We start from the raw sequence: 25,960 nt of genomic DNA on the forward strand, positions 1-25,960 counted from the left end.
ACCTGTGTTCTGTTTTCTTACCATCCTGCTTGATCCCTTTTCTTTTCCCTAGCGTTTGTTAGTCTTCACTAACCCCAGAGTGTGTGTGAGTGTGAGTGAGTGTGTGTGTGTGTGTGTGTGTGTGTGTGTGTGTGTGTGTGTGTGTGTGTGTGTGTGTGTGTGTGTGTGTGTGTGTGTGTGTGTGTGCATGTGTGTGTGTGTGCATGTGCATGTGCGTGTGCATGTGCGTGTGCGTGCGCGTGTGCGTGCGCGTGTGCGTGCGCGTGTGTGTGCGCGTGTGTATATGTGTGTGTGTGTGTGTGTGTGTGTGTGTGTGTACTCACCTAATTGTGCTTGCGGGGGTTGAGCTTTGGCTCTTTGGTCCCGCCTCTCAACCGTCAATCAACAGGTGTACAGGTTCCTGAGCCTACTGGGCTCTATCATATCTACATTTGAAACTGTGTATGGAGTCAGCCTCCACCACATCACTTCCTAGTGCATTCCATTTACTAACTACTCTGACACTGAAAAAGTTCTTTCTAACGTCTCTGTGGCTCATTTGGGTACTCAGCTTCCACCTGTGTCCCCTTGTTCGCGTCCCACCAGTGTTGAATAGTTCATCCTTGTTTACCCGGTCGATTCCCCTGAGGATTTTGTAGGTTGTGATCATGTCCCCCCTTACTCTTCTGTCTTCCAGTGTCGTAAGGTGCATTTCCCGCAGCCTTTCCTCATAACTCATGCCTCTTAGTTCTGGGACTAGTCTAGTGCATACCTTTGGACTTTTTCCAGCTTCGTCTTGTGCTTGACAAGGTACGGGCTCCATGCTGGGGCCGCATACTCCAGGATTGGTCTTACATATGTGGTGTACAAGATTCTGAATGATTCCTTACACAGGTTCCTGAATGCCGTTCTGATGTTAGCCAGCCTCGCATATGCCGCAGACGTTATTCTCTTTATGTGGGCTTCAGGAGACAGGTTTATTGTGATATCAACTCCTAGATCTTTCTCTCTGTCTGTTTCATTAAGTACTTCATCTCCTATTCTGTATCCTGTGCCTGGCCTCCTGTTTCCACTGCCTAGTTTCATTACTTTGCATTTACTTGGGTTGAACTTCAACAGCCATTTGTTGGACCATTCACTCAATCTATCCAGGTCATCTTGTAGCCTCCTACTATCATCCTCTGTTTCAATCCTCCTCATAATTTTTGCATCGTCGGCAAACATTGAGAGGAACGAATCTATACCCTCTGGGAGATCATTTACATATACCAGAAACAGTATAGGTCCAAGGACTGACCCCTGCGGGACTCCACTTGTGACGTCTCGCCAATCTGAGACCTCACCCCTCACACAGACTCGTTGTCTCCTGTTGCTTAGGTACTCCTCTATCCACCGGAGTACCTTCCCTTTCACTCCAGCCTGCATCTCCAACTTTCGCACTAGCCTCTTGTGTGGCACTGTATCAAAGGCTTTCTGACAATCCAAAAATATGCAGTCTGCCCACCCTTCTCTTTCTTGCCTTATTTTTGTTGCCTGGTCGTAGAATTCAAGTAACCCTGTGAGGCAGGACCTGCCATCCCTGAACCCATGTTGATGCTGTGTTACAAAGTTCCTTCGCTCCAGATGCTCCACTAGTTTTTTTCGCTCAATCTTCTAAATCAGCTTGCATGGTATGCAGGTTAGGGACACTGGCCTGTAGTTCAGTGCCCCCTGTCTATCCCCTTTCTTGTATATCGGGACTACGTTAGCTGCTTTCCAAATATCTGGCAGTTCCCCTGTTGCCAGTGATTTGTTATACACTATGGAGAGTGGTAGGCACAGTTCTCTTGCTCCTTCCTTTAGAACCCAAGGGGAGATTCCATCTGGGCCTATAGCCTTCGTCACCTCCAACTCTAGTAAACACTTCCTTACTTCCCCACTGGTAATCTCAAACTCTTCCAGTGGTTCCTGGTTAGCTATTCCCTCACTTACCTCTGGAATTTCTCCTTGCTCTAAGGTGAAGACCTCCTGGAATTTCTTATTCAATTCCTCACACACTTCCTTGTCATTTGTAGTGAATCCTTCCGCCCCTATCCTTAATTTCATAACCTGTTCCTTTACTGTTGTTTTTTCTCCTAATGTGGCTATGCAACAATTTAGGCTGAGTCTTTGCCTTGCTTGCGATGTCATTTTCGTATTGTCTTTCTGCCTCTCTTCTCATCCTGACATATTCGTTCCTGGAATTCTGGTACCTTTCTCTGCTCTCCAGTGTCCTGTTATTCCTATAGTTTCTCCATGCCCTTTTACTTTGCTGCTTAGCTAGCCTACATCTCTGATTAAACCATGGGTTTCTCATTTTCATTTCTCTGTTTTCCTTTTGGACTGGGACAAACTTGTTTGCTGCGTCCTTGCACTTCTGCGTGATGTAATCCATCATATCTTGGGCCGTCTTTCCCCTGAGCTCTGTTTCCCATGCTATTTCTGTTAGGAATTTTCTTATCTCCTCATAGTTTCCCTTTCGGTATGCTAACCTTTTGGTTTTGGTATCCCTCCTCGAGTTCAATAACCCTTCTTCAATCAGGTACTCAAACACCAATACACTGTGGGCGCTCATTCCTACTGGGTCCTCAAAACTGATTTCTCTTATGTCGGAGTCGTTCAGAGTGAAGACCAGGTCGAGTCTCGCTGGTTCGTCATTGCCTCTCATCCTTGTGGGTTCTCCGACATGCTGGGTTAAAAAGTGGCTTGTCACCACCTCCAATAGTTTGGCTCTCCACGTATCCTCGCCTCCATGCGGTTCCTTGTTCTCCCAGTCAATCTTTCCGTGATTGAAGTCGCCCATTATGAGCAGGTGGGATCTATTTCTACAGGCAGCAGAGGCTGCTCTCTCAATTATAGTGTTAACTGCCATGTTGTTGTTTTCATACTCTTGACTGGGTCTTCTGTCATTTGGTGGAGGGTTGTATATTACTACTACTACTATTCTTGGTCCTCCCATTGTTATGGTGCCTGGCTATGTAGTCTCTGAACTCCTCATAGCCCAGGATGGCCATCTCCTTAAAACTGCATTCCTTTCTCATGAGTAGGGCCACTCCGCCTCCTCCCCTACCTTCCCTCTCTTTCCTTATTACTGTGTACTCCTGGGGAAACACGGCATTCGTTATGATTCCAGAGAGTTTTGTTTCAGTGAGTCCGATTACATCTGGGTTAACTTCTTGTGCTCTTTCCCTTTCCCTCTTGTGCTTTGTGTGTGTGTGTGTGTGTGTGTGTGTGTGTGTGTGTGTGTGTGTGTGTGTGTGTGTGTGTGTGTGTGTGTGTGTGTGTGTATGTGTAATTACCTAAGTGTAATTACCTAAGTGTAGTTACAGGATGAGAGCTACGCTCGTGGTGTCCCGTCTTCCCAGCACTCTTTGTCATATAATGCTTTGAAACTACTGACGGTCTTGGCCTCCACCACCTTCTCACTTAACTTGTTCCAACCGTCTACCACTCTATTTGCGAAGGTGAATTTTCTTATATTTCTTCGGCATCTGTGTTTAGCTAGTTTAAATCTATGACCTCTTGTTCTTGAAATTCCAGGTCTCAGGAAGTCTTCCCTGTCGATTTTATCAATTCCTGTAACTATTTTGTATGTAGTGATCATATCACCTCTTTTTCTTCTGTCTTCTAGTTTTGGCAAATTTAATGCCTCTAACCTCTCCTCGTAGCTCTTGCCCTTCAGTTTTGGGAGCCATTTAGTAGCATATCTTTGCACCTTTTCCAGATTGTTGATGTGCTTCTTAAGACATGGGCACCACACAACCGCTGCATATTCTAGCTTTGGCCTAACAAAAGCCGTGAACAATTTCTTTAGTATATCGCCATCCATGTATTTAAAAGCAATTCTGAAGTTAGAAAGCGTGGCATAGGCTCCTCGCACAATATTCTTTATGTGGTCCTCAGGTGATAGTTTTCTTTCTAGAACCACCCCTAGATCTCTTTCTTTATCAGAATTCTTTAAAGATTTCTCACATAATATATAGGTTGTGTGGGGTCTATGTTCTCCTATTCCACATTCCATAACATGGCATTTATTAACATTAAATTCCATTTGCCAAGTGGTGCTCTATATACTTATTTTGTCCAGGTCATCTTGAAGGGCATGACAATCATCTAAGTTTCTTATCCTTTCTATTATCTTAGCATCATCAGCAAACATGTTCATATAATTCTGTATACCAACTGGTAGATCATTTATGTAGACAATAAACATCACTGGTGCAAAAACTGAACCCTGTGGTACTCCACTTCTGACATTTCTCCAGTCTGATACATTGCCTCTGATTACTGCCCTCATTTTTCTATCAGTCAGAAAATTTTTCATTCATGTTAGAAGCTTACCTGTCACCCCTCCAATACTTTCCAGTTCCCAGAACAACCTCTTATGTGGAACTCTGTCAAAAGCCTTTTTTAGGTCCAGATAGATGCAGTCAACCCAACCATCTCTTTCCTGTAATATCTCTGTTGCTCGATCATAGAAACTGAGTAAATTCGATACACAGGATCTTCCAGATCGAAAACCATACTGTCTGTCTGATATTATATCATTTCTCTCCAGGTGTTCTACCCATTTATTTTTAATTATTTTTTCCAATATTTTGAATATTACACTTGTCAATTACAATTATACAGGTCTATAATTAAGGGGGTCTTCCCTGCTTCCACTTTTGTAGATTGGAACAATGTTAGCCTTTTTCCACACATCAGCTACAACTCCTGTAAACAGGGATGCCTAAAAAATCAGTTGAAGTGGAATGCTGAGCTCAGGTGCACATTCTCTCAGAACCCATGGTGAAACTCTATCTGGACCAACTGCTTTGTTCTTATTTAGCTCCTTGAGCATTTTTTTCCACTTCGTCTCTAGACACCTCTATGTGCTCTATGTTGTTCTCTGGAATTCTTATTGTATCTGGTTCCCTGAAGATTTCATTTTGTACAAACACACTTTGGAACTTTTCGTTTAATGTTTCACACATTTCCTTTTCATTTTCCGTGAATCTATTTCCCATTTTCAACCTCTGAATATTATCCTTTACCTGCAATTTGTTGTTTTTGAATTTATAGAATAGACCTGGTTCTGTTTTACATTTGTCTGCAATCCCTTTTTCAAAATTTCTTTCTGCCTCTCTCCTCACTGCCGTGTAGTTGTTTCTCGCATCTTTGTATCGCTGGTATGTTTGGGGGTTTGGCCTCTTCCTGTACTGATTCCATTTTTCTGTCTTTTGGTCTCTGGCCCTCTCGCAATTTCTGTTGAACCAATCCTGTTTTGGTATAAATTTTTTTGTGCCTTTATCATATATTTCACAAAACTTGACATACATCTCATTCACTTCCTTGCCTAGCAACAAGTCTGTCCAATTATACTCACTAAAATTTTTTCTAAGGTTGCCATAATGTCCTCTCCTAAAGTCAGGTTTTTCAATTGCATCAACCTTCTTATTTTCTTCCAGATTATAATGCACTGCATACTTTATTCCCAAAAAGACATGGTCACTTTTACCCAAGGGAGGAAGGTACTGAATGTCAAATATTTCTTCCTCCTTCCTGGTAAATATCAAATCTAGCATAGAGGGAACGTCCCTTCCCTCATCCTCGTAGCTTGTTTAACATGTTTATACAAGAATGTTTCCAGGATGAGGTCTACAAATTTACAGGTCCAAAAATCTTCTGTTTTAGCTTCATATGCTTCCCAGTCTATGGATTTCAAGTTGAAGTCGCCGACTATCAACAATCGTGATCTATCGTTATCCGCTCTCGCTATGATCTCTCTCATTATTGTTAGAAGACCTTCTCGTTTACTATCTAGCTCCTCCTTTGACCATGTGCTGCTTGGCGGTGGACTATATGCATTTATGATCATTAGTTTATCATCCTCATGGCAGATCTCTAGTGCTATTATGTCAACTTCTTGTGGATTGGCAGTCATTATTTCGTTCACCTTTAGGTGTTCTTTCACCAGCACAGCAACGCCACCACCTTTCCTAATTTTTCTGTCCCTTCTCCAAATTGAGTAACCCCTTGGGAATATGACCTCATTTAAAATAACATCTTCAAGTTTTGTCTCCGTGAGTACAACAGTGTCTGGTGTCTGCAGCTGTATTACATCACTTGACTCCAGTATCTTCGATCTTACTCCATCTATTCTGGTGTATGCAATCTTCAGGAACTTGTTCCCCCTCTTCTTATTTTTCACTCCCCCTCTCTCTAATGATTTTATTGGTTTGCCTTTATGTACCACTTTACTGGTCTGCCTACCCCTACCACTTTGTAGAAAAAAGAATTGATTTCTTCTTCATTCCTGCTCTCATTTAAACATTTTGCCTCGGCGAGGTTCAGTTTAAGCTTCTCCCTATCTTCTTTTGAAAGATCTCTTCTTAACGACCACACTTTCCCATCCTCATCACTTTGTAATTTTCTAGCATTCCTTAGTACTTCTTCCTTAGTACTACTTAGTGTGTGTGTGGGATGGGGGGGGGAAAGGAGAGGGAGAGGGGAGTGAGGAGGAGGAGAGGAGAGGAGGAGGAGAGGAGGAGGAGAGAGGAAGAGAGGAGGAGAGAGGGAGATCGGGAAAGAAGGAGAGAGAGAGATAGAGAGAGAGAGTGAGGGGAGTGGGGGGGGGAGTGTATTAGGTTAGTAAGGTGGCGGGGAAAGAGAGGGGGTGGATTATAAGTGAGGTCTTATCCCATTTCCAGGAAAGGTGTTAATCCTTTCTAGCCTGACAGGACTTTGTGTGTGTGTGTGTGTGCGTGCGTGTGTGCATGCGTGTGTGCTTGCAAACGTATGTGTGTGGAGAGGGGTGGGGCTGAGTGTAGAGAGGGGTGGGGCTGAGTGTGGAGAGGGATGGGGCTGAGTGTGGAGAGGGGTGGGGCTGAGTGTGGAGAGGGGTGGGGCTGTGTGTGGAGAGGGTTGGGGCTGTGTGTGTGGAGAGGGTTGGGGCTGTGTGTGTGTGGAGAGGGGTGGGGCTGTGTGTGGAGAGGGATAGGGCTGAGTGTGGAGAGGGTTGGGGCTGTGTGTGTGGAGAGTGGTGGGGCTGAGTGTGGAGAGGGTTGGGGCTGTGTGTGTGGAGAGGGGTGGGGCTGAGTGTGGAGAGGGGTGGGGCTGTGTGTGTGGAGAGGGGTGGGGCTGTGTGTGTGGAGAGGGGTGGGGCTGTGTGTGTGGAGAGGGGTGGGGCTGTGTGTGGAGAGGGGTGGGGCTGAGTGTGTGTGGAGAGGGTTGGGGCTGTGTGTGTGGAGAGGGGTGGGGCTGTGTGTGTGGAGAGGGGTGGGGCTGTGTGTGGAGAGGGGTGGGGCTGAGTGTGTGTGGAGAGGGTTGGGGCTGTGTGTGTGGAGAGGGGTGGGGCTGTGTGTGTGGAGAGGGGTGGGGCTGTGTGTGTGGAGAGGGGTGGGGCTGAGTGTGTGTGGAGAGGGTTGGGGCTGTGTGTGTGGAGAGGGGTGGGGCTGTGTGTGGAGAGGGGTGGGGCTGTGTGTGTGGAGAGGGTTGGGGCTGTGTGTGTGGAGAGGGTTGGGGCTGTGTGTGTGGAGAGGGGTGGGGCTGTGTGGAGAGGGGTGGGGCTGTGTGTGTGGAGAGGGTTGGGGCTGTGTGTGTGGAGAGGGGTGGGGCTGTGTGTGTGGAGAGGGTGGGGGCTGAGTGTGGAGAGGGGTGGGGCTGTGTGTGTGTGGAGAGGGGTGGGGCTGAGTGTGGAGAGGGTTGGGGCTGTGTGTGTGTGGAGAGGGTTGGGGCTGTGTGTGGAGAGGGGTGGGGCTGAGTGTTGAGAGGGTTGGGGCTGTGTGTGTGGAGAGGGATGGGGCTGTGTGTGTGTGGAGAGGGGTGGGGCTGTGTGTGTGGAGAGGGGTGGGGGCTGAGTGTGGAGAGGGGTGGGGGCTGAGTGTGGAGAGGGGTGGGGCTGTGTGTGTGGAGAGGGTTGGGGCTGTGTGTGTGGAGAGGGGTGGGGCTGTGTGTGTGTGGAGAGGGGTGGGGCTGTGTGTGGAGAGGGGTGGGGCTGTGTGTGTGGAGAGGGATGGGGCTGTGTGTGTGGAGAGGGATGGGGCTGTGTGTGGAGAGGGATGGGGCTGTGTGTGGAGAGGGATGGGGCTGTGTGTGTGGAGAGGAGTGGGGCTGTGTGTGTGTGGAGAGGGGTGGGGGCTGAGTGTGGAGAGGGGTGGGGGCTGAGTGTGGAGAGGGGTGGGGCTGTGTGTGTGGAGAGGGATGGGGCTGTGTGTGTGGAGAGGGTTGGGGCTGTGTGTGTGTGGAGAGGAGTGGGGCTGTGTGTGGAGAGGGGTGGGGCTGTGTGTGTGGAGAGGGATGGGGCTGTGTGTGTGGAGAGGAGTGGGGCTGTGTGTGTGTGGAGAGGGTTGGGGCTGTGTGTGGAGAGGGTTGGGGCTGTGTGTGTGTGGAGAGGAGTGGGGCTGTGTGTGGAGAGGGGTGGGGCTGTGTGTGTGGAGAGGGATGGGGCTGTGTGTGGAGAGGGATGGGGCTGTGTGTGGAGAGGGATGGGGCTGTGTGTGTGGAGAGGGATGGGGCTGTGTGTGTGTGGAGAGGAGTGGGGCTGTGTGTAGAGAGGGGTGGGGCTGTGTGTGTGGAGAGGGATGGGGCTGTGTGTGGAGAGGGATGGGGCTGTGTGTGTGGAGAGGGATGGGGCTGTGTGTGGAGAGGGATGGGGCTGTGTGTGTGGAGAGGGGTGGGGCTGTGTGTGGAGAGGGATGGGGCTGTGTGTGGAGAGGGATGGGGCTGTGTGTGTGGAGAGGGATGGGGCTGTGTGTGGAGAGGGATGGGGCTGTGTGTGTGGAGAGGGATGGGGCTGTGTGTGGAGAGGGATGGGGCTGTGTGTGGAGAGGGATGGGGCTGTGTGTGGAGAGGGGTGGGGGCTGTGTGTGTGTGGAGAGGGGTGGGGATGTGTGTGTGTGTGTGTGTGTGTGTGTGTGGAGAGGGGTGGGGCTGCGTGTGGAGAGGGGTGGGGCTGTGTGTGTGTGTGGAGAGGGATGGGGCTGTGTGTGTGTGTGGAGAGGGGTGGGGCTGTGTGTGTGGAGAGGGGTGGGGCTGTGTGTGTGGAGAGGGGTGGGGCTGTGTGTGTGTGGAGAGGGGTGGGGCTGGTGTGTGTGGAGAGGGGTGGGGCTGTGTGTGTGGAGAGGGGTGGGGCTGTGTGTGTGTGGAGAGGGGTGGGGCTGTGTGTGTGTGGAGAGGGGTGGGGCTGTGTGTGTGTGTGTGTGGAGAGGGGTGGGGCTGTGTGTGTGGAGAGGGGTGGGGCTGTGTGTGTGTGGAGAGGGGTGGGGCTGTGTGTGTGTGGAGAGGGGTGGGGCTGTGTGTGTGTGGAGAGGGGTGGGGCTGTGTGTGTGGAGAGGGGTGGGGCTGTGTGTGTGGAGAGGGTTGGGGCTGTGTGTGTGGAGAGGGGTGGGGCTGTGTGTGGAGAGGGATGGGGCTGTGTGTGTGGAGAGGGGTGGGGCTGTGTGTGGAGAGGGGTGGGGCTGTGTGTGGAGAGGGATGGGGCTGTGTGTGTGGAGAGGGGTGGGGCTGTGTGTGGAGAGGGGTGGGGCTGTGTGTGTGGAGAGGGGTGGGGCTGTGTGTGTGTGTGTGTGGAGAGGGGTGGGGCTGTGTGTGTGTGTGTGTGGAGAGGGGTGGGGCTGTGTGTGTGGAGAGGGGTGGGGCTGTGTGTGTGTGGAGAGGGGTGGAGCTGTGTGTGTGTGGAGAGGGGTGGGGCTGTGTGTGTGGAGAGGGGTGGGGCTGAGTGTGGAGAGGGTTGGGGCTGAGTGTGTGTGGAGAGGGTTGGGGCTGTGTGTGTGTGGAGAGGGTTGGGGCTGTGTGTGTGGAGAGGGGTGGGGCTGTGTGTGGAGAGGGGTGGGGCTGTGTGTGTGGAGAGGGGTGGGGCTGTGTGTGTGGAGAGGGAAGGGGCTGTGTGTGTGAAGAGGAGTGGGGCTGTGTGTGTGGAGAGGGATGGGGCTGTGTGTGTGGAGAGGGGTGGGGCTGTGTGTGTGGAGAGGGGTGGGGCTGTGTGTGTGGAGAGGGTTGGGGCTGTGTGTGTGGAGAGGGGTGGGGCTGTGTGTGTGGAGAGGGGTGGGGCTGTGTGTGTGTGGAGAGGGGTGGGGCTGAGTGTGGAGAGGGTTGGGGCTGTGTGTGTGTGGAGAGGGTTGGGGCTGTGTGTGTGGAGAGGGGGTGGGGCTGTGTGTGTGGAGAGGGGTGGGGCTGTGTGTGTGTGGAGAGGGTTGGGGCTGTGTGTGTGTGGAGAGGGTTGGGGCTGTGTGTGTGGAGAGGGGTGGGGCTGTGTGTGGAGAGGGGTGGGGCTGTGTGTGTGGAGAGGGGTGGGGCTGTGTGTGTGGAGAGGGTTGGGGCTGTGTGTGTGGAGAGGGGTGGGGCTGTGTGTGGAGAGGGGTGGGGCTGTGTGTGTGGAGAGGGGTGGGGCTGTGTGTGGAGAGGGTTGGGGCTGTGTGTGTGGAGAGGGGTGGGGCTGTGTGTGTGTGGAGAGGGGTGGGGCTGTGTGTGTGGAGAGGGGTGGGGCTGTGTGTGGAGAGGGATGGGGCTGTGTGTGGAGAGGGATGGGGGCTGTGTGTGTGTGGAGAGGGGTGGGGCTGTGTGTGGAGAGGGGTGGGGCTGTGTGTGTGGAGAGGGGTGGGGCTGTGTGTGGAGAGGGGTGGGGCTGTGTGTGGAGAGGGATGGGGCTGTGTGTGGAGAGGGATGGGGGCTGTGTGTGTGTGGAGAGGGGTGGGGCTGTGTGTGGAGAGGGTTGGGGCTGTGTGTGTGGAGAGGGGTGGGGCTGTGTGTGGAGAGGGTTGGGGCTGTGTGTGTGGAGAGGGGTGGGGCTGTGTGTGTGTAGAGAGGGGTGGGGCTGTGTGTGTGGAGAGGGGTGGGGCTGTGTGTGGAGAGGGGTGGGGCTGTGTGTGTGGAGAGGGGTGGGGCTGTGTGTGGAGAGGGGTGGGGCTGTGTGTGTGTGGAGAGGGGTGGGGCTGTGTGTGTGTGGAGAGGGGTGGGGCTGTGTGTGTGGAGAGGGGTGGGGCTGTGTGTGTGTGGAGAGGGGTGGGGCTGTGTGTGTGGAGAGGGGTGGGGCTGTGTGTGTGTGGAGAGGGGTGGGGCTGTGTGTGTGTGGAGAGGGATGGGGCTGAGTGTGGAGAGGGTTGGGGCTGTGTGTGTGCAGAGGGGTGGGGCTGAGTGTGGAGAGGGGTGGGGCTGTGTGTGTGGAGAGGGGTGGGGCTGTGTGTGTGGAGAGGGGTGGGGCTGTGTGTGGAGAGGGGTGGGGCTGAGTGTGGAGAGGGGGTGGGGCTGAGTGTGGAGAGGGGTGGGGCTGTGTGTGGAGAGGGGGTGGGGCTGAGTGTGGAGAGGGGTGGGGCTGTGTGTGGAGAGGGGTGGGGCTATGCATGGAGAGGTGTGGGACTTTGCCAGCCTTGTAGACCAGCCCTCACATGGCTGCCTCCAGCTCAAAACACTGGGCCCCAAACTGCCGCTTAATCTAGGCTGATCTCACACGACTGCCCGGGGATGTAACTCTTCTCCTCCCTCCCCCCCCCCCCCTCAAAATTCCCTTCCACAAAGTAGAGACCGGTGTTCCACCACCGCCTCACTGCTGCATAAATATTACTATTTCTCTGAGGGGCCGATTCTCAGTCTCTCAATAATGGGCCAACTTCTTGTTGCCCAGGGACATCTACTTTGGTCCCATAATTCTCTCAGGGTTCACTTGAAGATGCTACAGACCTGTTTATGCCTTCAGTGTACCTCTAGACCAAACTGTGGGTGCATATAGCTCCTGGGTCCGCATGTTTGTTGCTGGTGAACACTCTTGGCCACTCATAGTAATTCCAGTCTCCACACACTCTGAACCTCCGTCTTGACTTTACGTATTAAACCAAGGTTCAATTCAGAGTAGAACAGGTTATACCTGGTGCATACATGGAGAGGGTTTCAGGAGTTTTTCTGTCCCCGAGCCCAGCCTGAGGCCAGCCTCGAGTTGTGGTAACTTGGTTCAACAGGCTGTCACTTGGAGCAGTCCGCAGGCCCATATATCCACTACAGCCTGGTTGGTCTGGCACTTCTTGCAAGAACGTGTCTAAGTGCCTCTTGAATACATCTACCTTTGTTCCAGCAATATTTATAATGCTTGCTGGGGTGTTGAACAGCTGTGAACCTCTGATGTTCAGTGTTCTCTGATTGTGGCTATGGCACCTCTACTCTTCACTGGTTCTATTCTGCATTCCCTTCCCAGTATGTTGTTATTCTACTGTGCGAATTTGAGACCTGGGCCTCCAATATATTTCAAGTATATATTATTTGATACCTCTCTCGTCTCCTTTCCAGAGAGTACATTTTGAGAGCTTTGAGACGGTCCCAATAATTTAGATGTTTTCTGAGGGGAGCCCCTTCGACTCCCCGGAGCTTACTAGGCTGGTATGCTAATGTCAGACTTTGACATCAATCATGTGTATGGAGTTCTATGGGCCTATCGGGGACCACGAGCCAAAATCTTGCCACCTCACAAGAGGCAAGGGGAGCAATGGTCTATAGGAACCCCCGTGTGGTTGGAAGCATTCTATGTCTGCCATCGACCGGGTCAGGCACCCAGAAAGGTAGGCATCCCAAAACCATCCCCTATTCTGGTGAAAATATTGCTACCAAAAGCCGAACAAGTGGACAGAACTCCCCTAAACGAAACGAGAAAACGATCATGACGTCACACATCATCACACCGCTGTCTGCGCAGCTCCCTCCTCCCTGGGAGGGGGAAGGGGGAGCCCCAGACCCCACACGCTGGTTATCCACCCTTCAGTTCTTAGGCTGATGCTAGAGGCTCCGGTCGTGTGCTCTGGCTCCAGACATAGTTTCAGCACTGTGTTTTGAGTGTGGTGGCTGTCTTCTAGGGGTGCGAGAGCCAGGAGTTATTCTCCAGTACTCGGTCTGCATGCGCCTAGGGTTCCCTTCCCTAGGTGCCCTGTAAGTACTGCCCTTGGGGCTTGGGGTTAACTTCCACAAGTTACTTGGGTCCTGTCTCTGCTGCCTGTTTTACTGCTCGGTTTTCTGGCCGCCCTTTAGGTTATCTTGAGGTTATCTTGAGATGATTTCGGGGCTTTAGTGTCCCCGCGGCCCGGTCCTCGACCAGGCCTCCACCCCCAGGAAGCAGCCCGGGACAGCTGACTAACTCCCAGGTACCTATTTACTGCTAGGTAACAGAGGCATTCAGGGTGAATGAAACTTTGCCCATTTGTTTCTGCCTCGTGCGGGAATCGAACCCGCGCCACAGAATTACGAGTCCTGCGCGCTATCCACCAGGCTACGAGGCCCCACAAACTTGGGTGGGTACTTGGGTGTTTTGCTTCCCTTGTTTACCTAAGGGTAAAAGGCAGTGTGCACTGGTTCGGGGCGCCGCGTAGCTTGTTTTCACTGATTAGTGGCCGGCTCAGTTCCTCTAGGGTACGCTGTCCTCTTACCTGGTTGATACCTGGTTGATAGGGTTCTGGGAGTTCTTCTACTCCCCAAGCTCGGCCCGAGGCCAGGCTTGACTTGTGAGAGTTTGGTCCACCAGGCTGTTGCTTGGAGCGGCCCGCAGGCCCACATACCCACCACAGCCCGGTTGGTCTGGCACTCCTTGGAGGAATAAATCTAATTTCCTCTTGAAGATGTCCACGGTTGTTCCGGCAATATTTCTTATGCTTGCTGGGAGGACGTTGAACAACCGCGGACCTCTGATGTTTATACAGTGTTCTCTGATTGTGCCTATGGCACCTCTGCTCTTCACTGGTTCTATTCTACATTTTCTTCCATATCGTTCACTCCAGTACGTTGTTATTTTACTGTGTAGATTTGGTACTTGGCCCTCCAGTATCTTCCAGGTGTATATTATTTGATATCTCTCTCGTCTTCTTTCTATTGAGTACATTTGGAGGGCTTTGAGACAATCCCAATAATTTAGGTGCTTTATTGCGTCTATGCGTGCCGTATATGTTCTCTGTATTCCCTCTATTTCAGCAATCTCTCCTGCTCTGAAGGGGGAAGTGAGTACTGAGCAGTACTCAAGACGGGACAACACAAGTGACTTGAAGGGTACAACCATTGTGATGGGATCCCTGGATTTGAAAGTTCTCGTAATCCATCCTATCATTTTTCTGGCTGTCGCAATATTTGCTTGGTTATGCTCCTTAAACGTTAGGTCGTCAGACATTATTATTCCCAAATCCCTTACATGCTGTTTTCCTACTATGGGTACATTTGATTGTGTTTTGTACTCTGCATTATGTTTAAGGTCCTCATTTTTACCGTACCTGAGTACCTGGAATTTATCACTGTTAAACATCATGTTATTTTCTGATGCCCAGTCGAAAACTTTATTAATATCAGCTTGAAGTTTTTCAATGTCCTCAGCCGAAGTAATTTTCATACTGATTTTTGTGTCATCTGCAAAGGATGATACGAAGCTGTGACTTGTATTTTTGTCTATATCTGATAAGAGAATAAGGAAAAGCAGCGGTGCAAGTACTGTACCCTGAGGTACAGAGCTTTTCACTGCACTTGGACTAGATTTTATATGGTTGACCGTTACTCGCTGAGTCCTGTTTGACAGAAAACTGAGTATCCATCGTCCTACTTTACCGGTTATTCCCATTGACTTCATTTTGTGTGCTATCACGCCATGGTCACATTTATCGAAAGCCTTTGCGAAGTCCGTGTATATCACATCAGCATTCTGTTTTTCTTCTAATGCCTCAGTGACTTTGTCGTAGTGCTCAAGTAGCTGTGAGAGGCACGATCTTCCCACTCGAAATCCATGTTGGCCTGGGTTGTGAAGGTCATTGGTCTCCATGAAATTGGTGACCTGACTCCTAATCACTCTCTCAAATACTTTTATGATGTGCGATGTTAGTGCAACTGGTCTATAATTTTTTGCCAATGCTTTGCTCCCTCCCTTGTGTAGAGGGGCTATGTCTGCTACTTTAAGTGCATCTGGTATCTCCCCCGTGTCCAAGCTCTTCCTCCACACTATACTGAGTGCCTGTGCTACCGGCTCTTTGCATTTCTTTATAAATATTGAATTCCATGAGTCTGGACCTGGGGCCGAGTGCATGGGCATGTTTTCAATTTCTTTTTCAAAATTTAGTGCGCTCGTGTTTATATCAGTTATATTTACAGGGGTTTGAATATCCCGCATAAAGATATTGTCTGGATCTTCCACCTTCATGTTGTTTATTGGAGTGCTAAACATGTCCTCATACTGCTTTTTTAGGATTTCACTAATTTCTTTGTCATCCTCCGTGTATGAACCTTCACTTGTACAAATAGGTCCAATACTGGCAGTGGTTTTTGCTTTTGATTTCGCATATGAGAAGAAATATTTTGGATTTTTCTTTATTTCCTGAATTGCTTTCTGTTCTAACTGCCTTTCTTCAGTTTCATATGAGTGTTTCAATTTCCGCTCGATTTCTTCAATCTCCCTATTTAAATTATTCCTTCTTTGACGAGAAATTCGTGTCTGCATAAGCAGTTCCGTTATTTTTTTCCTGCGTTTATAGTGTCGTCTGCGTTCTCTTTCTACGTTAGATCTCTTTCTGGCTTTCCTCAAAGGAACATGTTTCAGACAGACTTGATACGCTTCTGAAGTCAGTTTTTCTATTCCTTCTGTAGGACTTGTATTACTTAGAACAGTTCCCCATGGAATGTTTGTAAGTTCCCTGTTTATTATCTCCCAGTCTATCCTTTTATTATTAAAATTGAATTTACTGAATAGCCCCTCTCGCTTTATCAACGTTTTAGGTCTATTCTGAGTATTGATGGTCGTTTGCACTTCAATGAGTTTGTGATCTGAGTATGTGGTATCTGATATCGTAATGTCTCTAATAATGTCTTCATTGTTCGTAAAGACCAGATCTAGAATATTTTCATTTCTCGTTGGCTCCGATATCTGCTGATTGAGTGAAAATTTGTCACAGAATCTAAGTACTGTAACCCTGCGATTATCCGGGATTCAAACATCCGGAAAACGCCCTTATACGGCCAAAATCGTGATCGGATAAAGTTATCACAATATCCGGCCAAAATGGCCACAGGAACCGGATAAAAGCTGGTTTGGCCGGATGAAATTACGGCCATACCGTATTAATCCCGTCTGTGGCTCTAGACGCACTGTGGAGGAGGGGGTGGGGTGGGTGGGTGGTGTTGGGAGGGTGGGAGGGGTGCGTCAGGAGGGACCACCTGGGTACAGGAATTACCATTAATTTTAGAACAATTAATCATAGCCAAAAACAAATGAAATAAGTACTAGTAATTATGTAATAACAAATAAGTTTCCTAAAAGCATTGAGCACAGGCTGAAGTTTCCTTCAAAAATATTGTGAATTTTTTTCCTCCTGGTGGCCTACGTAACGTGCTATAGCTGCCCCACCCCAAGTGGACCCGTCCAACACTGGTCAACCCATGTGCGTCCGTCCCTCGTGTTATACACAGTGCTGCGCCATTAGTGAAATATTTTTTTACATAACTTTTTATTTTCATAGTAACTTTGAACATTTTTGGCCAAGACTATGTCTGGTAGCAGCATCAGTCGTTCTGGAGGTGTTTAGAGGAAGAAAGTTGTCCTAACAATTAAAGACAAGTCACTGTTATACACCTCAACCAGTGCGGCCTCACAGTGCTGCGCCATTAGTAAAATATTTTTTTAAATAACTTTCTTAGTTTTCATAGTAACTTTGAACATTTTTGGCCAAGAATATGTCTGGTAGCAGCATCAATCGTTCTGGAAGTGTTAAGAGGAAGAAGACTGTCCTAGCAATTAAAGACAAGTTACGTGTTGTTCAACCAGTGAGGCGTCACAGGCAGCCAAGCGCCTTCAACAAGTGAGGCGCTACAGGCAAGCCAAGCGCCTTCAACAAGTGAGGCGCCACAGGCAAGCCAAGCGCTTTCAACAAGTGAGGCGCCACAGGCAAGCCAAGCGCTTACAACAAGTGAGGTGCCACAGGCAAGTCAATCGCCTTCAACAAGTGAGGCGCAAGCAAGCGCCTTTAACAAGCGAGGCATCACAGGCAAGCCAAGCGCCTTCAACAAGTGAGGGCATGCAAGCGCTTCAACAAGTGAGGTGCAAGCAAGCGCCTTCAACAAGTGAGCCCTCACAGGCAACCCAAATGCCTTTAACTAGTGAGGCTTCAGCAGCTGGCAGTCAAAACTAACTTAGCTTAATGAACTGTACAGTAATTTTAAGTGTACATTTTAGTGTTGTGTTAGTATAGGTTACGTAAATTGTTAAGACTTTTTAACTTCAAGATGTGTGGCATCAATCAAGAAGACGAACACCAACAAGGTAAGTTGAGGTTTCTAGTTGAATATTTAATAATTGTATGTGGTAAGGCAAATCAAATTATGTTGTTTGTAGTATAAAAATAGTTGGAAATGGTCACTTTTGGACTCGAAGGTGAAAAAGTACCATTATCCGAAAAATGTGATAATCCGGCTGGGGGTCCTTTCCATATAGTCCGAATGATCGAGTGGAGACAGTAGTTCTCTAATCTGTGGTTGGTTAGGTCCTGATAGATTTCCTGGTATAATATTATTGTTTGCTATTTTCCACCTGAGACTAGGCAAGTTGAAGTCACCTAGGAAGATAATATCAGGTATCGGGGTTTCTCTTGCGGGGTTTTCTTTTTCTTTTTGTCTTGTGCGGGGATCTGCCCGGCTTTTTGGCCACTTGTGCTTGACCTATTACGGTTCTTCTCTGGTGGTGCCCCCTGCTAGGTCCCTGTGAGTGTACATGTCCCTGGGATGCAGCTTTAGTGAGTTTGCTTGGTAGTTTTGGGCGCTGGTTAGCAGTACCCTGCCTGGGGTTACCTTGGCTTGAGTCTCATTACTCGCTCAGGGCCCTGGGAAACCCCTGGGGGTACGTGGGTCCGACGGATGTGACCCCGGGGTCCCCCCTAGCTTCATGCGAGTTTGAGGGTTGTTCGGTCCCCTTGTCTCAGGGCGACCCTCACTGTCTCCATCACGCTGACTGTTGGGTCGGTGACACTTTCTACCCTGAGTCTTGTGAGTTCTGCTGCTTCCTAGTGACTCAATTTACCCCAGTCTAGTTATGATCTTATGAGGTTACAGGCAGCGCAGGCGTTGCATGCGCGTTTTAGGTTGTTGCAACACACTCGGTTGGTTGCTCACCCGGATGCCCAGCGGCTGCCCCGTTTTGCTTATAGGGACCCGGACTTGGGGGGTGGGAGTTGCTTCAACCTTGGTTCAGTCCGCCCCCCCCCCCCCTCGTCCTTCCCCTCCTGTGGTTTGTTCTGGTCCCCCCCCCCTGCTTCCGGCCCCGAAGCTTCTGAGGGTTTCGGAGATGTAGCAGGGTTTAAATGGTCTAGAGGCTCGGGCAGTCTCGGGAATGCCCCTTCCAGTGTGGCGACGGAGGCATTCGAGTCTAGTCTCCCTGCCACCACCGGGTCTTACCAGTGAACCCCCTTCCGTTCGGCTTACACGGTGGCACCGGCCTTGTCGTTTGAGGCCGGTGCTTTGGGAGATGACTCGACCCCGGGTCCTGTGGAGGAGGATCCCGAGGCGGAGGGGCTGACTTTGGGGCCTTAGGCCACGCTGAACCCTGCCTGAGTTTTTCTACCCTCTGAGCGAGGCTTGTTGTTACAAGGAGTGGGGTTCTCTTTTCCCCCCTCTGCGTACGAATTGGATTTGGTGTCTGCCCCTCCCCCAAGTTCGGTTCCGTGTCCCCCTGGGTGCGTCGGTTCCGTCCTTCCGTAGGTTTTCAGCTTCTCGCATCCAACCTTCTGCGGTGCAGTCAGCCCTTGTGGCTTACTTCCTGCGTGACTCGGATTACGCCTAGGTGATGGATGCGTCTTCATTCAGGTTTGGGAATTCGTTCCCTTTCTGGGTCCGTTATGAGGTTCCGGAGTTGTCCTGGCTAGTGGACTGTCCTGTCTTTGTGTTGGAGGCTTGGCATTCATTCTGCCGTACCCACACACTTGAGTGGCGCGAGGCTGCAACGGTAGTTCAGGTTTTCCTGGGGGGTGACCTGGAGCACCTCAATGAGTGCTTGTTTGCCCCTGCCCTTCCCAGGGATGTGAGCGTGGTGCAGCTTTATGTGCAGGTTCCCTCCCTCTCGACTGCGCAGGTTGCTGAGGACATGCGAGAGAACAAGAGCGATTTTCGATTCGGCCTTGTGTTTCTTTTCCCTCCTGGAGTAGTCTTCGGTCTGGCTTGAGGAGGATGTAGGGGCGCTTTGGGCCGTCCCTGGGTCTGGTGCCTTGGGCTCGGCAGCCCGCCTGCCGGCTGCCTTGCTGAAGCTGTTTGCGCCGATCCTGCAGGATGCAGATTCCCTGTTCTATGCTTCCCGGCTCGCGTGTCGGCAGGCGGTGCTTGCCTCCTCCCTGGAATCATCCTAGGCCCTGGCTCTTAGGATGTCTACGCCTTTTTGTCCTCTGCTTTTTGAGATTCTGCCATGGAACAGTATATTTAGCCTGCTTCGGCTACTTGTCGACCTATGTCTGACTTGTTGGTTCTCCAAGGGCCCAGGGGAGGGGGGGGGGGCCTTCCCGGAAGAGTCGTGCCAGGGCTTGGGGTTTTTCTCGTCGTAATAGGCCACAGGTGCCCAGTTCGGGTTCGGCGCCACCTTCTGTCCCGCCTTCGTCTGGTCAGTGTGGTGGTTGCTCTGTGCGAGGTTCTGGGTCTCATAAGGGGCGCCGGCCCTTTCGCAGTACACCCGATTGATGGGGCGATGGGGGGGAGGCTTGCGCTGTTCGCTCACACTTGGGTCCACGATTTGTGGGCGTTTCGGTTAGTTTCTTTTGACCTGCGGTAGTGTTGGGTGGCCCCTCCTCCTTCAGAAAGTTCAGGGCTGGCGGGGCAGGCCTCTTCCTTTGCGCTCTGTCAGGTAAACTTGGAGTGGGTTTGCTTGGACGTGGTCGAAACGACGACATCCCTCAGATGGGTTTCTCGCCTGTTCCCAGTACCGAAACGGGACTGTGCGGACCTGCAGTTCATTCTGGACTTGTCCCGTTTGAACCCCTGGGTTCATTGCCCCTCCTTTCGGATGAGTACACTATCCCAGGTTCAACTGCTGTTGGAGCCAGGCGGTTGGATGGTGTCCCTGGACCTCAGGGACACTTATTGGCACGTCCCGATTCATCCGGGGATCAGGGACTGGCTCGGGTTTGTTGTGGGGCGTTAAGGTTACCGCTTTCATTGTCTCCTGTTCGGATTGAACCTGGCACCTCGCATATTCACATGCCTTACATGGGTCATTGTGGCCCGTCTGCGTCTCTTAGGTGTTCGGTGTTGGCCTACCTCGACGACTGGCTGGTTTTAGCTCATAGCCGGTCGGTCCAGTTGTCTGCTAGCCAGGGATTTGGTTCTTTCACAGCTCGCCGAGTTCAGGTTCTTGGTAAACTGGAGGAAGTCCCATTTGGTTCCCTCCTAGGTTCAAACATGGCCGGGTCTTGTGTGGGACTCTCGGACCGCTTCCTTGTCTCTCCCTCCGGAGTCTCTCCTGTGGCTGCAGTCCCGCTTGCGCCTGTTTCTGGGGGGCTCCCGGGTCACCCAGCGGTTGCTTGAGGGTCTGTGTGCAAGTCTGAACTACCCGCTACCCGCCGGGTCAGGTTTGGCTTCGTCGGCTGTTCTGGTTCCTTCGGAGACGTCCCTTCCACCTCTCTCGCGATCGCTGGGTTCAGACCCCAGGGGCCTTGCGTCGGCTGCTGCATCGCTGGCTTCCTCTTCGGGTGTTTCGGGGTTCAGTGCCTTGGCGGCTACCCGAGCCCTCCCTCAATGTGTTCACAGACACGTCGACTCTCGGCTGGGGTTTTGTGACCGGTGCTCACCAGGCGGGCCAGGGACAGTAGGGTCTGTTCTTCCGTTGAGTCCACAGCACGGTGTGGGAGTTCGCGGTGGTGTGGTTTGCTCTTCGGAAGGTTCGGGTTGCCCATGGATCAACAATCCGGCTCCATTCAGACTGCTCCCCGGTGGTTCATTGTCTAAACAGTGGGAGGGGGGGGGTCGATGTGGTCCTTGGCTCTTTGGCGCTGGTCGCTTCGGGTGACTTGTCTGCTGAGTTCTCGGGGTTTGGCTCTCCTGGCTATTCACATGCAGGGGCGTGTCCAACGTCTTGGCCGACGGCCTGTCCCGTTTCGTTCCCCTCTCCATAAAATGGATGGTCGACGCCGACTCCTTCTGTTGGCTTTGCTGGACGTTCGGTCGCCCCAAGGTGGACCTCTTTGCGTCGGCATGGTCTAGGCGCCTTCCCCCTGTATGTTGCGCCCTTCCCCGACTGCAGGGCCATCGGGGTCTATGCCTTTTGGCAGGACTGGTCGAGGTGGGGATTCCTGTACCTCTTTTCCCCGGTTCAGCTGTTGCTCCAGGTCCTGACTCACTTGAAAACTTACCAAGGGAGAGTTGTCCTCTTGGCACCGTGGTGGCCAGCCCAGCCATGGTTTCAGGCGCTGCTTGCTCGGTGTCCGTACCCGGAGGTTTTCTCACGGCTCTGCCTTTTCCAGCAGATCGAACCAGAACGTCACGTGGCTGGTTCGACATTCTCCTCGAGTCTTCGCGTATGGCATTTTTGACTCGAGTTCATCATCATCTCTATGGTGATCAGGTGGCTTCCTTGTTAACGTCTCGGCGGCAGTACGAAGTTTCCTGGCGGTCCTTCCGTTTCTTCCTGCGTCTTCGTCGTTGCACTTCGCTTTCTGTTAGGGTCATGTTGTCCTTTCTCTCTTGGTTGTTCCAGGACTGTCACCTTATGCCTAACACTGTTGCCTCGCATTGAGCGGTGCTGGTGGAGCCGCTTAAGCTTCCTTTCAGTATCGATGTTACTTCTGCACCATTTTGCAAACTGTCTCGAGCATTGTTTCACCTCTGGCCTGCTTGTGCGCCGCCTGAGACTCTGGGGGTCGGGTTGGTGAGCTTCTTGCTCTCCTCCGGCGCAGGGGTTTCTGCTCTTTCGGTCTTCGTGATGGTTTTGTTCGTTGCAGCGGTCTCCTTCTTTTCTGGCATAGAATGAGAATGCTGCTTTCTGGAGGGGTCCCTGGGTTTTGGATGCTTCGTTGGTTAGGCAGGGGGTGCATCATGTTTTGTGTCCGGTTGTGGCTCTTCGCCGTTATTTGTGCACCTTCTGTGTCCAAGGGCGCGCTTTGGGTTGATCCGGTTTCTCTTCTTCCCTGTTCGCGGGTGTGGGTCTCCCAGGTCGTCCACAGAATTATTAAGGTTAGCCAGTCTGCAGTCAATCCCCGTCCATGCCCATGACGTTCGTAAGTTCGCTGCTCTTGCTGCCGTCCTTTACAACATGTCGTGGGCTGACATTCGGGCACGGGGCTTTTGGTGGTCAAACAGGGTCCTGGCTGCTTGTTACCTTGTGAACGTTCCTGGGCCTAGTCGAGCCTGTGTTTCTTTGAATCGGCGGTTGCAGCCAGTTGTCTCGACTTCAAGTTGAGGAGTGGGCAGCGACCGCCTCCTGGGTATGTCCCTTAGTTTTTTCCTCTGTGGGTAGTTAGCTCCGCGAAGTCGAAGGGGCTCCCCACAGAAAACCAGCGTTGAATGTAATGAAACATATGCTAGAGTGCTGGGAAGACGGGACACCACGAGCGTAGCTCTCATCCTGTAACTACACTTAGGTAACTACTGTATACATATTGTAAAGGACTTTCAAAATCTGCCACGCTTGTGTTGATACAGTATCAGTTATATTTACAGTTATATGTCTTGTACCTTGCATTTTGTATAACTTCCTCGTTTCCACCATACCTAAGTACAGTGACACCTCAACTTAAGATTGCCCCGACTTACAATAATTTTGAGTTACGATATAAATTTGATCAGAAAATGCGACTCGACTTACGATAATGTCGTCAACCAACGATATTCGTTGATACGTGTCCGGGTCGACCAAAAGCATGGTTCCTGGTCATGCGGGCAGACCTGCCTCAGTCTACCAGAGCCGTGCACTTATTGATGATCACGCTTGTAAGAAATTCCATTATTTTGGTGATTTTATGTTTTTTGAACATAAATGTAATTACAGAGGCACCTCAACTTACGATAATTTTGAGTTACTTCGACTAACGATATTCGTTGATACATGTTCGGGTCGACTGAGCGCATGGTTCCCGGTCACGTGGACCGACCTGCCTCAGTTTACTTGAGCCGCCCGCTTAGTGACGATCATGCTTATAAGAAATTCCATTTTTGTGGTGATTTTTTGCTTTTTCAACATAAAACTGATTATTATATATCACGCCATGGGTCCCAAGAAAGTCAGTGGTAAGGTTCAACATATGAAAACACATGTAAGAATGACGTTAGAGGAAAAACAAGAGATCATTCGTAAACATGAAAATGGTACTCATCTTGTTAAACTAGCTAGGCAGTACAACAAATCTTCTGGGGAGGAGGAGGTGGCGGCAGGAGAGGATGTCCCTTCCTCATTAATTAAGAAAATGTGTCCAGTATGTGAATAACTGCAAAGTTTTGCTGAAAAGAATCGCCCAGATAAAGCTGTAGCAGGCCGCTGCATTGATCTTATTAATGACAATGTGATGCCTCATTACAGACAAATGTTGCAAAGAAGGAAAAAACAATCTTCAATGGAATGATTTCTAGTGAGAAAATCAAGCAGTGAGCCAGAAGCAGGTCCTAGTGGTAAGCAGGCAAAACGTGCCAATGTGTACCCCAGAGAAGTCCTCACTGCCTAATGTCACAATGGAAGGGGACCCCCCGTCCAAACAGTAACCTCTCCTCCTCCCCCCCTCATCACCATCTTCTATACACCATCAAGAGTCCTCCATAAAGGTAAGATAAATATATGTACAGTACTGTATTGTAGTTCAGTATAAAAATTGTATTCAGTATAAAATATATTTTTAAGTTAATATTTTTGAGGGTGTGGAATGGATTAATTCAAATCCCTTTATTCCTTGTGGGAAAAATCGTTTCCACTTACGATACGTCTCTGGGAACGGATAACAGTACCATCGTAAATCGAGGATCCACTTTATTATATATCACGCCATGGGTCCCAAAAGAGTCAGTGCTAACGTTCAACCTAATAAAAACGAGTCAAAAATACCAAACGCGAAGACTCGAGGAGAAGAGCGAACCAGTCTCGTACCGGATCGGGCCGATTTCCTGAAAGAGGCAGAGCCGCGGAAAAACCTCCGGGTACGGACACCGGGCAAGCAGCGCTTGAAACCATGGCTGGGCCGGCCACCAAGGGGCCAAGAGGACTACTCACCCCTGTAAGTCTCCAAGCGAGCCAGAACCTGGAGCAACAGCTGAACCGGGGAAAAGAGGTACAGGAACCCCCACCTCGACCAGTCCTGCCGAAAGGCATCTATCCCGACAGCCTCACAGTCGGGGGAAGGGCACCACATATACAGGAAGACGCCTCGACCATACTGACGCGAAGAGGTCCACCTCCGGGCGCCTGAACGTCTGGGGCAGCCAACTGAATGAGCCGGCGTCGACCGTCCATTCCGTGGACAGGGGAAACGAACTGGGACAGGCTGTTCGCTAGGACATTGGACACCCCTCGGACGTGAACCGCCAGGAGAGCCAAAGCCCGAGAATTCAGCAGACGAGTCACCCGAAGCGACCAACCCCAAAGAGCCAAGGATCGCATCGAACCCCCTCGGTTCAGGCAATGAACCACCTGGGAGCAGGCCGAATGGAGCCGGATTGTTGATCCGCATTTGACCCGAACCCTCCGAAGCGCAAACCACACTGCCGCGAACTCTCGCATCATGCTGTGAGCCCGACAGATGGAAAGACGGACCCCACCGCCCCTGGCCGGCCTGGTGAGCACTGGTCACAAAGCCCCAGCTGAGAGACGATGCGTCTGTGAACACATTGAGCGAGGGCTCGGGTAGACGCCAAGGCACAGAACCCCTGAAAAACCCAAAGAGGAAGCTGGCGACGCAGCAGCCGACACAAAGCCCTCGGGGGATGAACCCAGCGATCGCAAGAGAGGCAGAAGGGATGTCCCCAAAGGAACCAGAACAGCCGACGAAGCCAAACCCAACCCGCCGGGTAGACCAACATCGCAAAGTTCAGGCTCCGGCACAGACCCTCGAGCAACCGCCGGATGACCCGGGAGACCCCCAGAAACAAGCACAGGCGGGACCGCAGCAGCAGGAGAGACGCCAAAGGAAGAGACAAGGAAGTGGCCCAAGAGTCCCACACAAAACCCAGCCAGGACTAAACCTGGGAGAGAACCAGATGGGACTTCCTCCAGTTCACCAGGAACCCGAACCCGGCGAGCTAGGAAAGCACCAAATCCTTGGCGAGCAGACACACGGACTGACTGGAAACACAAACCAGTCAGTCATTGAGGTAAGCTAACACCCGAACACCTAACAGATACAGACGGGCTACCACGACCCAGGTAAGGCGTGTGAACACGCGAGGTGCCAGATTCAACCCAAACGGGAGACATGGAAAGTGGTAACTCAACGAACAGAACCGCGAGCCCTGGCAAGACTCCACCTGGAAGGAACCCCCCCCGGTTCCCCCGGAGCACCAACAATTCAGACATAAGGCGGCAAGAGGAAGAAGTCGCCTGAATAACACTCAACCGCAGAGGTTTCAAAAAGCATAGGAATAGGAGAAGACAATCTAAGAACCATGGCCCAAGCAGATTCCAAGGAGGAAGCGAGTACAGCCTGTCGACACGCGAAATGCGCAGTGAAAAACCGCAGCAATGCCTCTCTCACGATCGACGCAAACAGCAACAAGAGCAGACGACGCACGAGCAGCCGAGACTAAAATGCCAGACCCAGAAACGGTCCCAAGCACCTCTACATCCTCTGCAAGCCAATCCGAAGTCAAAAAGCCACGAGAGCGTAAGTCCTCAGCCACAAAGACAAAAAAAAAAAAAGAGACAAAACTTGAAGATGCTATTTTAAATGAGGTCATATTCCCAAGGGGCTACTCAATTTGGAGACGGGACAGAAAAATTAGGAAAGGCGGTGGCGTTGCTGTGCTGGTGAAAGAACACCTAAAGGTGAACGAAATAATGACTGCCAATCCACAAGAAGTTGACATAATAGCA

The 25,960-nt window shown here is 51.0% G+C and overlaps 1 protein-coding gene across 1 annotated transcript in view; it reads right to left on the minus strand.

Annotated features, from left to right (window-relative positions):
* The window catches only part of LOC123771427 (WD repeat-containing protein 47), a 369,075-nt gene that overhangs the window by 186,614 nt on the left and 156,501 nt on the right, over positions 1–25,960 (minus strand). The window lies entirely within an intron of this gene.

Source organism: Procambarus clarkii, chromosome 76 (assembly GCF_040958095.1).
Source record: "Procambarus clarkii isolate CNS0578487 chromosome 76, FALCON_Pclarkii_2.0, whole genome shotgun sequence".
NCBI lineage: Eukaryota > Metazoa > Arthropoda > Malacostraca > Decapoda > Cambaridae > Procambarus > Procambarus clarkii.